We start from the raw sequence: 16158 nt of genomic DNA, 5'->3' as shown, positions 1-16158 counted from the left end.
GTCACTTAGTTGTTTCTAATCGCTTATTTGCAAATTTTATCTAAAAACATCGATTTTTTCAATCGGGTCTTAGACTTGTCGAAAGGTTACGAAAATCAAGGTAGGAGTCTCGCATTTTGAGTAGGTTCTCTTGCAAAAACAATTTTTGATCCAGCTTGTAAAGAAAAAATGAATATGTAAAATTTTGAATTCAAAAAATTAGATTTCGTCTTCGAAAACGTACCCAATGCCTTATGGGCTTCCCCGACTTTTATCACTGCGTGTGTTCGTGTGTGTGTTAGATGTTGTTTTGTATGTATTTTTGTGATGTTATATTTGTACCTAAAGGGTACTCAAAACTGTCGTTTAAAATACTCATGAATCTCGAAAAATGCACCAAAAGTTATTTGTTTTGGAGAAAGTTTTTCGACCCTTGTTTTTTTATCTAGAGCTCTGCTCAATTCTCCTATAGCTTAAGTTTAGTCCCCAGCCCGGATGAGCAAGGAGGAGGGAAAAACATCCAGAACATACTGGAAAAGTCTCAAAAGTCGGTTTTTCAACTTAACTGGAGCCTTTCCCGACATTTTTCCAGCTTTTTTTTACCGTATAAACCTTATTAATCTCGGTAAAGCCTTGATACGGCACCTTATTAATCTTGGTACGGCCTTAGTACGGTACCTTAGAAATCTCAGTACGGCCTTAGCACGGCCCGTAGAAAACTTAACAAGATCTTAGTACGGTTTTGATCAAAAACTTATGCGGTGCTGTACTACGGCCCTTCTAAGTTCAGTAAGTTTGGCCAACCTGGGATGTTACGTATGCTTGCCCAGTGAAACGAAGCTTGGGACGGCCTTGATAAGAAATATTATTAAAAATGTTTAATTTTACCAAGATTTTACCTCGTTTCAAACAGGAGGCATTTAAAGAGTCTTGGTTTTTTCGTGAGACCTAACGAGAAAATTTAAATGTTTTTCTTGCAGAATAAGCAAAAATGGATCGAGGCTCTTTTTTCCCCAAGACATGATATAAGTAAAAATTTTTAAGTTTTAATTCACCGGGTGAGTTGTTGTTTTCAGAACCAGCAATGCCTGGATCTTGGGTTGATTTGACATTGGAGGTGTTTGGAGATCTGCAGGGATTCGAGGAAACCCTATTCTGGACGAGGGCTGGACCAATTCTCACCAGACAAGGATGCTCCTCGAATGACGACTACATACAGAGGGCTTTGTTCAATGAGGAATCGTTGGAAAGCTATGTGTTGGAGATAGTCTGCAATGGAGAAAGATCTTGGCTTGCACTCCAAGGGTTCCCACCCAATTCGGCTGTCGTGTTTGATTTTAATCCTACTGGAGTTGAATATTAATGGCTATCAAGATGTAAGAGGTTTTAACATAGATGTGTTTTTGTACTGATTAATAGATGATGGGACAAGATTTTGTTTTACAGCAACATTGTTTTCCTCGAATTTCGAAAGTGCAGTTCGAATTTTCAGGACAAACAATTTAAAAACCATAGGTATCTCCCAAAGTTCTACAGAAAAAAATGAATGTCCAATTAATTCAACAACAGTTAACTGATACCTTTTATAATGACAAGTGAGATATTTATTTTGAGTATTGGGTATATACTCGAAAGTTTGATTATGTATAATCAAGCTTTCGGGTGAAACGTTTCGAATTAATTAGAATGAGCAAAGTTCGAAAACCGAGACCACTGAAATTTGTAAAACCACAACACGTTCTTTTCATTAGATTGTAGAAACTAATATTCAGCAAATATTCTCTAAATTCCAACAAGTTTTGAAAAAAATTCCTAAGTATTGTTTTCCTCTAAGTTAGCCCTCTAGGTATCTTTAAATCTCTTAAAGACCTTCTGCCCTAACTAACTTATAAACAAAAATGGGCACAATCCTATACTTAGAAAAAGTTAACTTACACCAGCTAACTTCAGGTACTTATGCCTACTGAGAAAATTATATCAAAAACAAGCAGAAATCTAACTACGAGCTCTCTGTCTTACCAACAAAAAGGAAAGACTTCACTTTCAAAATTAAATTGAAAAGAAGCTCTGAAAATCTACAAAAATCGAGCGGAATATATACTCCGCACAAGTAAATAAAAGAGATATAATCAAGTCCGGTTTCTTTATATAAACTAATCTTATGCGAAAAAGTCCCAAAAAATCACATGGTTGAATTAATTTTATCCCCAATTCGGTAAGTAACCAGTAATTTGAGCTGAGTTTCATTAAAGGTTCTAAATCCGTTCAGTTTAGACAAAATCAGAACTATCATTACTAATCAAAATCAATATTTTTTTCAATAAACCGCTTACACAGTTCTAACTTACTAAGCCATTATTTTTTCATTAAAATTTAATTCCAAACTTCTGAGAAATAACCCCAGGTTAGTACTTTGCTTTAATTTCTTAAGTTTTCTTTGTTTTCTTAAGATATCTAGATATTATTATTACAAGACATAGATTATTTTTCAGACCAATTATCACAAGCCTGGCTGGTGGAAATGTATCTGAATTGCTGCAATTATATCTGAAAACAAATCGTCTTGTAAAAGTAGGCAACACATCATCTCAGAAACGAGTTGTAAAATGTTGCGTTCCACGGAGTTTCATTTTCGGAACGCTACTTTTATCCTCTACAACTTACGATGCAGATGACACGTCAATAACTTTACAATGACACATCTAGTAGAACAGAAAGTGGAATAAATTTCTAGATGTACATTAGCTTGGGATCACTATTCTTGTAAAAATTGCAAATTTTGCTTTAAAATTAAGAGAAAAAAAATGCGTGCGTAATTTACAACATTTTTGTTGGGGAATATCATGATTGATTGAAATCTAGCGAAATAAAGGATTTTCTTAATAAATATTCTCAGTAACTATATTCAGCAGAAGAGAGAAATATACAGTCAATTTTTTAAGTAATTAAAAGCTTTTGTTGAACGTTGTTTTTAAACGCAACGCAAATCTGCAAAAATATGACAATGCTTTCTTGCTGAATTCACGCTACAAAGGATGTAGCTTGAATTCCGCGGTTGAACGTAATCGAATGTCCTGAGGGCAAAAACCAGCCAACATTTTTTCAGGTCCGCTTTTGCGGTGTAAGTTTTGTTACAACTGGCTTAAATCATTTTTGCATTATTGCCATCTATGACTCACTAATGAGGAGACTCCCAGTCTCCCCCTATCGACTAAATGTGACCCGGGCCGTGGTGTGAGCAGCCATGCGGAAAAAATTTGTGAGAAATGCACTGAGCGTTCCGAAATTAAGTAAGCAATGCGCTGAACGTGCTGGTTAGTTTTAGGTGCTGAATGACCTCAATTAAAAACAATTTTATCACTTCTCAACGCTCTTCGTCTTTCTAAAATAAAGCACGTCTCTTTCAAAATTTGCACTTGCGATTTCTCAATTCAACACTTTCATAACGTTTCCTATGAAAAATCAAAATATTTTCTACAGTAAATTCAACTCTCAGCGCAACTTCTACATATTTTCAGCACATCAAAAACGGGAAATCAAATCTTTTAGTGCACTCATTAGATAACTTCCGCGCAGTACTCACCATATTTCAGAATATTTCAAGTACATTTCATAGTCAAATGCAAATTATCAATATTAAAAACATTCGTCATATACGCAATTTGCAGAATACTTTAGAGAGCAAAAAATCAACACGTTTTCTATATAACTTAGCAATTCGGAAACGAAGGAAGTCAATCGTTTTAAACGTATTTTGAAATTTTTTCCATTGTGCATTTTATTTTTGTCACTATTGATATGTTAACAATTTCTAATATTAAAGTTTTTGTAACTATTAATATCAATATATTATTATCACTTCCTTTTTTTAAATTAAAAGTTACTTTTAAAATTGTCATTGTCATTGTTTTTATTTTGTTTTGTTGTTGTTATTATCATTGTTTTATTATCAAAACCATTATTAGTTTTTTTACTCTTTTGTTATTGTAATATTCCAAATACTAATACCGTTACGAAGACAACCAGATCTCGGAACAGTTCGCTGCTATTGTACATAGAGCTGGTATGAACACATAAATATTTGACGAAACAATGTATTGCAAAAAAGAAGTAAATTTGCAGACTAATAAAAGACTTCTAAAAAAAGAAAATAAATACAAGGAGGCTCGGTAATGAGCGTTCGCACATAAAGTTCCGACCCCGCTCATCTAGATTTTTCACCTAATTGTCTACCAAATGAGGAAGAGATTAAAGAAAAAAAATAACACATAAACAAATCGTTAAACAGACTACTAAATGAATAAAACAATCTACATAAGAGGGCTGATGAGACCTGTAACTACCATAATTTGAATACCAGAACGAAAGGCGATAAAAATCAAATAATTACAATTATAAATTATTTAATTTTCTTAAAGTGTTGCTTTTTTTGATTTTTAATGTCAAACTGATTAGAAAGATAAGGCATCAATTGATATCATTGAGATTCTTTTATACAACCATAGAGCGCAATGAAGAACTGTCATTAACCAGGATATGTCATAAGGCCACAAAAAAACGACTACAGGCAAAAAGAAAAAATTTGCACGAAATCGATGTCCCATACAATTAAACATTAAACTGTTCGCTAATGATATTAAAAAATCTGGCTAACTTTTTTTCAAATAACCAGATGACTGCCTATTATTGTGATACTTTGAAAAGAAAACGAAAACCTACAAAAATTGGAGATATGCAAAAATCACGAATATTTTATTTCAACTGGTTGTACAAAAAACAAAGACCAGTTGAGAACAAATCATTTTTATAATCAGGAAAATTTTTTTCAGTAGATAAGGGATGTGACTTGTCTAAGTAGATGGTAAGCTACAAGTTAACAGAAATGAGATTGGCAAATCTCAGAAATCCACTGTCTTTTTTAGAAAGCAAATGAATTCAAAAGTCATAGCCAACACAAACTTTCTCCAAAAGAGCAGGCAGTTTATCTCGCAACTTCTTCAAAAGCTATTTGAGCCTGTTATAAGAGAGACTAGTTCATAAGACTATAAAACAACATCAATTACAAGCAGAAATAAAAAACTTCACAAACAACTTTACCAAATCACAGTGTTGAAGCCATTAAATTTGTAAAATATAAACCAAAAGAAAATTTAATCTTCATTCGTGCGTCCTTTGATTATTGTCAATTCTTTTTTTGCAACGCGACTCTCTCAAACTGACAGAAAATGAACCGCAAATATTGAAAACTATCTAAAAAGCACAAAATTCTTCTGAAAAATTTTTCTAATCCCTGAAGACATCGGTCAAAACGTTCAACCAACAGAAACAATATTGTTTGGTTCAACGAATTGTTAATTAGACCTCTGAAGAAATTAGGCTAGGTGACGAAACTGATACAGCCTTGCAAATTACCACAAAAAATGCAAACCAGGACAAAGTTTTTTACTTTTTTTTTGTGAAAATTTATTTTGAAAGTAAATAAAGTCATTAGCTAATTACCAATTTCAGCTATTAAGTTCATTTAGGTCTCTACCATTGGCAATTGAGAACTTCATTTTCCGAAAAGTTGGCATACGACAACAAAAGTTAACAACAAATACAGTGCAAACAAATAAATCTCTGCCAAATTACGAAAGAGAACTGTGTCGCAAGAAGCCGATTTAAAAGATAGCCTTAAATTTTATATGAAAGAATGTTTTACCTGTTTTTACTGAGAATAAGCTAAAAGTTGTCAGAAAAAAATTTAAAAAACTGACAAATTCAAAAATTCACTGAAATTTCCTAAAATCAACACAATCAAGGATATAAGACCATAGCTAACAATCGAAAGCATTTTTCAGGTTCCTTCAAATCTCTCAAAGAAGCCATTTTAATTTTGGAATGGATAGCTTTATCAATCAGACTGCAAAAAGAATAAAAATTGGGCAAAGGCAAAACACAAGAAATCACTTGAAGTCAACTAAAATTCTTCCCTAAATCCATAAAACCTTAAATTTTCTGAAAACAAACTATATCTACATTTGGCCTCAGTTTTACGGCATTGGGAATTGTCTTTAATAGAGCCGCAAATGAAAAATTTTGACAGTAATTAACATTCAAAGAAGAACGCAAAACATTTTGAATATAAGCAGCAACAAAATAAATATTAAAAAATTTCTGATTGTAAGAATTCATGACAATTTCAAATTTTTTCCTGATTTTGCCACTTACCAAAAAACTGTCCAAATTTTCCAACTGTTTGCGAATTAGACCGGTTGTTGAGTGAAAGACTTTAAATAATAAAAAAAAGCAATGATGAATTTTGAATTACTATCAAATTAAATTTACAAAAAATGGCAACATTTTCAGTCCCGAAGACCTTTTTAGGGCGCCGAGTCTCAACTAGCCTTATTTTGGAGTTTAATGAGATTATGTTAGTGATTTAGAGTTCGCCAATTTCGGCAAACTTAAACAATTTGGACCAGGAAGTCACATTTTGTGCAACTTTTAATGAAAATTTTACGAACTTTGGAAAAATTATCCAAATTTATGGCCAGAGAAACTCCAATCAAACAAACTCTTACGGCAACAATAACACTCTACTGTTAAAAAACTTAAACTTAATTTAAGACATTCTACCAAAATTGTTCCACAATTAAGCAAAAATTACGGAAAGTTTGAATACAAACTGTCCAATTCTCATAAAAATTTAAACCTCGATAGCTCCCTGTAAAAAAAGTTCAAAAAAATCTTTTTAATTCCATATTCCACGATTCACGTGATTTTTAATGATACCACTCACAACTCTCTAAGTTGAGTATATCGAGCAGCCAAAATTCAATGAACAAAAAACGCATTTGAGTATATTTTCCTCCCTCCCCAATTAAGTGGGGTTCGGAACAAAAAGTTGTGTTTTATTTCTAGTTTACTATGGCATACGAGGGTAGGGTATCAATTTCAATCTAACTTATTTAATAAACAAGTTTTAGCAAAATTGAAGAAATTTTGGTCGAAAATGACGAAAGATGTGAATAAAAACAACGGAATTCACTGTACTTTTCTCAAAAGTTTAAACCTCTATAACTCCCTGTAAAAAACGAAAATCAAAAAAATTTTTTTAGTACCATTTTCTACGCTGGAGGAGCTTTCTAATGATACCAGTCTGAACTCTCTACAATGAATATATCGATCGGCCAGAATTGTCTGAACAAAAAAAACCCATTTGAGTATATAGTTCCTGCCCAACCTGTGGGTCGGAACAATAAGAGCTGCAATTACTGAAAAGACAAAATGGTAAATTTCTTTAAGATCAAAACTGATAGTGCAAATTGTGCAAGGAAAGTGATGAGCATATGATATACTGCTTAAATTGAGGGAGGAAAATGTCAAAAACATGACTTTTTTGTTCAAATATTTAGAGTACAGGCAACAGTACAAGCAACAGATTTAAGGACATCATCGGAAATGACTAGAGTCAACGTTCTTGGGCCTATCGAAGCTGAAATATTTTCTTATTTTCTTCCGCAAATGATAGGTTCCATAGCACTGCATCTGTTGCTTTCCTTTGAATTTTAAAAAGAATTCCGTCATTTTCCCATTTAGTTTATCAAAGTGTTGAGAGGGCGTTCGTCGAATACAATATAACCCTAGATGAAGAAAGTTGTGATGAAACTGTGAGCATTTTCTAGAGAACAGCTGACAGTTTGGACGTTTACTACAACAGTGTGGATCATCTTAGAAAAAAAATAAACGAAAAAGACATGACGCGTTGCTTGTTTGTCGGAAATGATCTGAAAAATTCTTAGAAATAGAGAAGAGGGACTTTTTTAGTACAAATCAAGCGAAATTTTCAATAGTTTGTCTACAATTGAAACAGTGCAAGAAGAGATTTTTTTAATCGAGACCCCTTGCTAGCGTGGTGAGTATTGTGCCAATAATGTAATGATGGCGTGGAGATTGTGCAAAGAATGAGTAAAAGCAATCTAGGATAACAGTTGAAAGTTTGGAAATTGTATAGGGCCGACAGCTGCAAAAAAAACTAAGCATTAAAATCTTTTATTCGAAATTCTGTACTCCAAATTAATCTGATAGTAGAAAAAACCAGTTTCACATGAAAGCTGTTTCCTGTGATTGCTATTGAGGTCTTGCTCCAATCTGTTTGTCGGCTTAAAAGATAGAAACAGCACTGAGTAATGACTTCTATGCTGCTCACGTAATGCAAAAGCGCAGGACACATCATTGAATAAATTCTTTTTTGATTAAAAGACGGAATATCAGAACTCAAAAACTTCTATAAAAAATCTGCACAAATTTAGGTATGCGAATTCCCCTCGTACGTAGTAATTACATCTCCAACACTGCTAAATAAAATTTGACGAAGCTTTTAATTGTCGGAAAACCTTTTTTCCATTGACGAGCACTGCGGAAAATATAGTAGGGATGACATACAAACAATGTTTTTGGTCAAACAGGAAGAATTTTCAACAGCTTTCAAAACACAGGAACTGACTAGAGTCAACGTTCTCGGGTCAACTCTCAGAAATGGATTCAGAGATCCAATTTTAGAGCTATTAAAGAGTTATTTGATTAAGCGCATCCAGTTTGCAATTACAGGAAGCAAACAACGATAGAAAAGCAAATAGTTTGTAGCGTACCGCAGGGCTCTGTTCTGGGCCCTTTTTTGTTCATTTTGTATATCAAGGATCTCTCCATGGTTTCTAATGAAAGCACTTTAGTAATGTAAGCAGATGATAAAAATGTCTTAAATGCCAGTAGTGACAGTAATTGACCTCTACAAATGGACATAGAAAAAGTTTCCAACTCGTTCAATACTAACAAATTAATAATTAATTTTGACAAATATGGAGCTGTAATTTTCGGGAAAACCCCAAAAAAATTTGAAACCGAAGGATAATGCTCTGGATTACAAAACTTGATGTAAGTATTAAATAATCTACATTGATAAAAACAATATTCCGTGATCACGTTATTTTTGTTGTTTAAAATATAACAAATTTTGAGGACTAATGTGTTGGGCACGACTTTTTTACCCAAGGAAACGTCTTCTAATATTTTATAACTCTTTGTCCAAATCGATTATAACTGTTGGTCTATTAGTCTATAGAAACACAAGCAAAAAGAATTTGGAAAAAATTAATAGAATCCAACGAAAAATCTTTCAAGCATTTTTTTTAGCAAAATATGAATCCTTTGGTCTTACACTACCTGATAACAAGATACATACTGTATAGAAACTATACGTGATTGAACATGTTCAAGAGCTTCTCAAACAATTAAGTTCCGAATCTCCACTACAATATATAATACAGCAAAGTTTAGCAGTCATTAAAAACAAACGAGATGGAGTTTAAGAGGCTTTTTCCCCAACCACTTTCAAAAATTACAAAAAACAAAAAAATTAATAGCTAACTTGTTGAAAAAAACATATAATTGGCTACAACAACTGAATTTACTACCCGAACATATTAAAAGCTTTAGTTATCAACAAGTGAAAGCACATATATCAAAAAATTGAGCTTTCCATTAAAGATAATACTAACTTTTTATTGTTTTCAGAAAGATGACATCAATTTATTTTGGGTTTGTTGATTTTTTTGCAAACATGGGCAGAGACTTGAGGAGCAATTCTGCTCACTTTGTGTCCTTAATGGATTGTGATTGGATATAATTGCTTGAAATGTTGTCCCATACTCTCCAATTGAATTAACTATTCTATTCTAATCTTTTCTTGGGTATATCGAAGTCGAAACAGCTTCTTCAGAAAGATCGTTTCTATTGCAGTATATATGTTACCTTCCATTATATTTGACCAATAGCACCCTGCCTTTTCCAAATTAGTTTGTCGAACTGTTGAGAAGCCGCCCAAAGAAATTCATTTCGGAGATGTTTTTGGTTGGTTGAACTACCATTTAAAGTTTTGTTTTATTAGGTGTTCCTCAATCTCCTCATTGTTCCACGATTAATGTTCCATTAACCTCCTATTGTCTTCAATCAACAGACAGGCTGAGACTTCCAGTTATTTTGAGGTCCTCAACATTAATTGCACTGGTGCCAATAATTGCTGGATTGCTGACATCACTCATGTGTCTCTACTCTGAAAAAGAAGCTTTGAAAGACAATATAAGCAGAAAACAATGAGTCGTCGTTATTAACTTGAAAGCAACTAATTTGTAAGAACATGCTGTTGTTCTACAAGAATGAAGATAAAAAGTCAATGAAGATAAAAAGATTAAAGTAAGCTTTAGGTCAAACTTAACTAAATGATATCAATGAATTCATAGCTCTCATCAATTGACCAGCGCTTCCTCTATTGGCTTGAAAAATTGCTGTTTACGATGAGAGCTATGAATTCATTGACATCATTTAATTAAATTTGTCCTAAAGCTTCCTTTTATCTTTTTATCTTCATTGGCTTTTTATCTTCATTTTTGTAGTACAACAGCATGTTCTTCCAAATTAATTTCTTCTAAATTAATAACGACGTCTCATTGTTTTCTGCTTTATTCCGTCCGCGAGCCGAAGTTGCTCACTGCACGCGTTCTCTTTAAAGGCATGCGCCAATAATTGAAGCTGGATTTTGCTCTTCGCCCTTCACTGTACTGATGTATTGTACAATGAGAGTCTTTTCAGCTATATAATTGCATGTTGCTCCTTCAACTTGAGGACCATTTCGTTCAGAAAGCTCTATTTTGTTTGTCCCAATATTTGTAGTTCAAATTGTCTCTAATAGTGACTCCATGTGAGCGCTGATTTGAGCAAATCACTTATGCATTTGGGTAAAAAAAACGGCAAATAACTGACGGATGCTCATCTAAGTTTTGGGAATTTCACCTTTCTTTAACGTTTCACCGGTTACCTGAAGCTTTTAGTCAATGACAATTAATTAGTTTTCAGGCTCTGAGTATCTCTAATTGCTTGGCTCAACCTCCACATGTTTTTTAATGCTGATGGAAGTAAGTCTTCCATTTGTCGCTTTGCTCACTGCGTGGCGGCTGCTTATCTGCCTTCGCAAACTCTAATCAATAGTGTGATAGAAGAGGTTGTTGCTCGCTGAATACGCTCTCTCCTGTAGCTATCCAGATGTTGATGGATAGTCTCGTCTGGTGCTTATATCGATTCACTCTAATCTTCTGTCTAAAATTTATGTCCACCTAAGTTTTACTTTTTTACTATCTAATCCGATTTGTTTCAGAGCACAAATCGCGCGTGTTGGCTGTCTTTTTGCTCAAAAACGTGGAAATAAGGCAGACCCGATATGGGCTCCTTTTACAGCCTTAAAGTATAAAGAGCTAGGGCTACTTATTTCTGCGCGCTAAGTAGACTTACTATATCTCTAAGACTCACCGACTCTGTAAAACACTGAGAGTAAAATTCTATTATTACGGTGGTTAGAAGTATAGCACCGGAGTCAATGGTATACACATGGTGTATCTAACTAAAAGACTGACTACAGTTAGTTCAGTTCTCTCTATATAAAAGAGAATAGTGTCTTCTCAGTCTCTGATTGGTTGAAGGTGCACATTCAGTATCTTCACTGCTACATTCATCCGGGGTTGAGAGTTTCAAATCCGAATCTGTGAAGTGTAGCAGAAATACGTTGAATGTGTCATCCTCGTTGAAAGGTAGGGTGAAGTTAAGTGATGAGTTGTGTCCTCTCTGAAGTGGGTTGTGACTTGTGTCGTCGTCTGAAGTCCCTGTCAGTGAAGTAGTGACTAGTGTCGTCAGTGAAGAGGTTTGCCTTGTGAAACCAGTAAGGATGCCAGTTACAGGCTGTGCTGGCCAGTAACGTCAGTCCTGTTGAGAGTATGCCCAACTGCTCTCACTGTCTTGTAGTGAGGATTTAGTCCCAGTTGGAGGATCGTTTGTAGTCGTAGTCTCTGTCCGGTTAGTACGATGAGATTTCTATTTGTCTCCCCCTGGTACAAGGTTTGAACTAGTTGGATTTACCAGCTTACCTTCTGGTGGAAATCCATCTTTTAGCTACTGTGCGAGCTACTTTTCCTATTAAATCTATAAATGAGATTTAATACTTTCTTCTTTAAGTCCCGACCGGGGAGAAAGAAGAAAAGAACTGATCCTAATCTTCATTCTTTTAGAAATAGAGAAGAATATGTGAGAGAGATATATTCGGTAGAGAGGAAAAAGTTATAATAGAGAAAGAGAAAGAAGAAAATCAGAAAAACAAGTTTTAGATAGAGATTTTGCGATCAGTGTATCTCATTTTTGTTGGTCTGTGGGCCCAAGGTGGTGATGTAGGGCTGTGGCCTACGTCCTGTATTCGAACTCTACATCCGGAACTCGATTGTCTGGATCTCGAAAGAAGGCGAGGAATTCTGGGTCACGTGCCAAACAAGCAGCAAGAGCACGAGGATACAGATCGGTGTTACAGTGTTGCTGTAAAGCAAGAAGGCGATTAAACATCTGTAGCTCTTCCTGTGAGGGCTGGCGATTTTCGAGTCTATCTGCCATCCAGTCCCTGTAGAGGAAGTTGAAAGTGTGTCCATAGGTCAACTTCGTGGCGCCTCCTTCTACACATTGTAGATACTCGATTGGGACGAGGATGGGGCGATTGGTCTTGGCATAGAGTGGAGAAAATATGAAATAGTTCTTAATGGGATCGTAATTACGAAGAGTGCCTTCGCAATAATTAGGTTGTATTATGTAGCTATAGTTCATATAATATGGTGAGGTCAACTTTGTGTTAGCATATTGGAGGCGTGAATTCATGTGAATTATCGGGTTGGTGTGTTGAAAAGGACGCTGCACAAATAAGTAATTGTGCATCGTGTGGAGCATTTTCAACCGATTCACTTTGTGAGTGGTGTTATTTACATCCTCAATCTGTGTGGGATGTAAAAAACCAAATTGCAAATAGAAGGGGTCGTATTTGGCATATATTCTGAAGGGTGCAGTGTCGCGAGTGAAAGAGGTGTTGTGGTAGTCATTCTGGCGATCTGCGAGTGCGAAGAAGTACTTCGACAGATGCCAGAAGCGTTCTGTGAAGCAAGAATTGATGGGGAAGAGCAAACATTCCAGGGGTAGGTCCTTGTCTCGTCTTTCTTGGACATACTCATTCTCTAGTTGTCCGAGAGAACAAGAACTGGCTGTTGGCTTCAGCGTGTGCTGAGGCGGGTTGGAGGTGTAGCTAATTCTCTCTGGCACGTGTATACCCTGGATGGTATTAATGCCGAGAGGGTTTGTGAACTCGTGAAATCTGAAATTGGGTCCTTGTGACCTGTGTGGAATACCGTGTGTTGGCGCAAAAGGGTTTGGCCTTCCGCGAGAGGATGAGAGCTGTAGGCCTTGGGGAGGGCTCACTGTGTGATGAACAGGCGATTGTGAAGCCTGTATCGGTGAGGAGTGAACTGGAAAGATTTCATGTGCTGTTGTCCGTGGACGACTCCTAGGTGAGGGGTCAGTGCAAGGGTAGTTGTCAGTTGACGTGGGTCGGTCGTAGGGGGGTGGCTGAGGAAAAGATTGTTGAGGCCTCAGAGGTGGTACAGCCGGGACGTACCGCGGTGAGGGTACCGGTGGGCGTTGTGTAAGCGGTGTGGGCATTACTGGCGGTGGGTAAACCAGTGGCTTCGATCGTGGTCGTGCTCCAAGGATCCTACCAGAGTATGCCCAATTGGGGACAACCGTTTCTGGTGTAGAGTGAACAGATTGTTCCGCTGTGGCCACATCATCAGCCCAAGATGGAATGTGCGTGGGTTGAATAGGTGGTTGCGTTGTGGAGACTGCTGTGTGCGCAGTTGAGATTAGTGGAGGTAGCTGTGGCACCTGACTAGTTCCTTGACTATCAAACTGGCTTGGGTACTGTGGGTGCCAGTACCAACGGAGTGAGTGGTGATGGCAGAATGTCATCAATCTCCAGCTTGATAAGGTCGTATGCTGTCGGATCGACATTTGGAGGGTTCGGTGAGCCTCCTTCTTGATGGATAGAGACTGCAGTGGAGTCAGCGGATTGCTGCGCAGGGTGATTCTGGTTGGGTGACATTATGGAGGAAGATGAGATCTAAAAAATCAGCAGAAAAGACTGTTACTAATTCGGCGATTGTATAATCTTTTCCTTAAAATGAAAAAAAAACGTGTGGGTATGTGATTTCATTTGATGGATTGTTGTGGTTTAACAATTTGTTGGTATTGTTCATCCAATTTTAGGAGTTCCTTAATATATTTAATATCATATGAGGCTGGGATAGCGTCAAGATTAACAGTGTAAACAATATCTGTGTATAAAATTTCAGAGAGTTTAGGTATTGCTTGTGGTGGAAAGATAGGAAGATAGGAGATAGAAAAGAGCGACGTGTTCGTTATTAAAATCTCTAATATAAAAAACCCTTTCACAACAAGTGTGTGAATATAGAATGTGATCTAGATTATAGAAAATATCTTGAAAGCGGACCTGTCTAGGTTTAATTTTCTGAATATATCTAACGGTATCAGCGTAGGGTGTCCTTTTAAACAATACTTCGAGTCTGTGTTGAGAAGTTATGTGCATACCTGTTAAGTCTTTTGAAGAAGATGCTTTCAGTACTGAGAGACTGAAAGTTACAATTTGAGTGTTGTTGTCGTTGTTGCTTTCTTGAGCAAATTTGAGAGCTTTCTGTGAGCTGTCAGCGAAGTCAGAAGTCGAAATTTAGGATGAAGAACTGTGCTGTGAGACAATTTTGGTTTTGTTAAGAGAGAAGAAGTGAACAATGATTATATCATAGAAAATTAGAGATTTTCTAAGTTATGATTTAGAAGAGTTGAAAGAGAGAGAGAGAGAGAGAGAGAGAGAGAGAGAGAGAGTTTAGTAGGTGAATTTCAAGGTGTTGAAAGAGGAGAGAGAAAGTGAGAAGCAACTATGTTTGAAGAGCGGAGGACTGAGAAGTGATTTTAGACGATATGATTTTACCTGTCCACGACTTTTTAGTCGGGTACAAAAAAGTTACCGAATCATATCTTGGCAATTAAATGAGATTTAGGAATTGTTCCCGGACCGAGCTGTGGGTCGGTTAATAACTTAATTTTTAGTTAATTTCCTTTTTATTATTATCGTGGGGAATGACCTGTAATTCCCTTCTTTTCAGTTCCTGATGGAGGGGTTTTTGTGGTTCTGCTAGGGTAGCAGTTGAAGAGATAGTCCATGTGCTTTGTTTACTGAGTTAATGAGTTTGATTAACTTTCCCAGTGAAAGTAATTGTATTAGGGGGGAGAGGGGTGAAAGAATTATTCGAATTATCCCTCTCGTATAGGAGAACGAGGAAATTGTATTTTTATCCGTAGTGTATTTTATAGCTATTCAGCGTGTTATGCTAAATTGTATTCTGCTAATTGAAGCGAGAAGAGTGATTTCTAGTAGTGTGTTCTAGTATTGAAATATGAATAATTTTAAGTGTGCGCTGTTCGTGAAGCCGAAGTTTTTGATTGTGGTATAAAGACTCTATAATCCTTTATTGGTTGTCGTCGAAGGCGACTAATTTGTGTAGTGTAGTTTTCCGAAGTGTTCGGGTATTTCAGACAGATTACTCGGTAGTTGGGGGGGGGGAGGTCATCTGTGGATGGTACCTTTATATTGTCTAGACTGAACGAGACAGTCTTCGACTTGGTAAATTGTGGCTTCGTTGGATGGAGTTTTAAAAGGGAAATATCTGAGAAGTATTTCTGCATTTGTTCTTGAACAAAGAGTTCTCTGGGGTAAAATGGTACTATATTACTTCTATGACGGGTGATTTGTTTTCCAGAGAAATCTTCTAGTTTATACGTAACCAATGTAAGAGTATCTATTATTTTATAAGGTGCCATTTTTTATGGTTGGATCTTTTTTGATAATCTAATTTGTGTGGTTTTGTTTACGACTAAAACATAAGTATTTATTTTGAAAGGCTGCGCCGTTTCAAAGCGGCGATTTATAGATGTGCGCATAGGTTTTTTTGGTTTAGTATGTATTTTTAGTATGTATGTTTAGTATGTACTTCGTTATAAACTTCCGAGTGTGTCTTTTCACCGTTAAGAAACCAATGTGCAAAGGTTCCTTTCTGTAACTTTTTAATTTGTGGGTGATGACCTAAGTGGTCAGTATGTGTTTGATTTGGTAATGAGTTACAGGGTGAATTTTCTGTGGGCTTACAATTTCCCAAGCCATCTGTAGTGGAAGATAGGTTGAACATTATGGGTTTCTTTGCTTTTTAGCCA

This window comes from Convolutriloba macropyga, chromosome 2, assembly GCF_964194025.1.
Source record: "Convolutriloba macropyga chromosome 2, txConMacr16.3, whole genome shotgun sequence".
Taxonomy (NCBI): Eukaryota; Metazoa; Xenacoelomorpha; order Acoela; family Convolutidae; genus Convolutriloba; species Convolutriloba macropyga.
The sequence above is the reverse complement of the archived record's forward strand: the minus strand, read 5'-3'. Positions refer to the sequence as shown.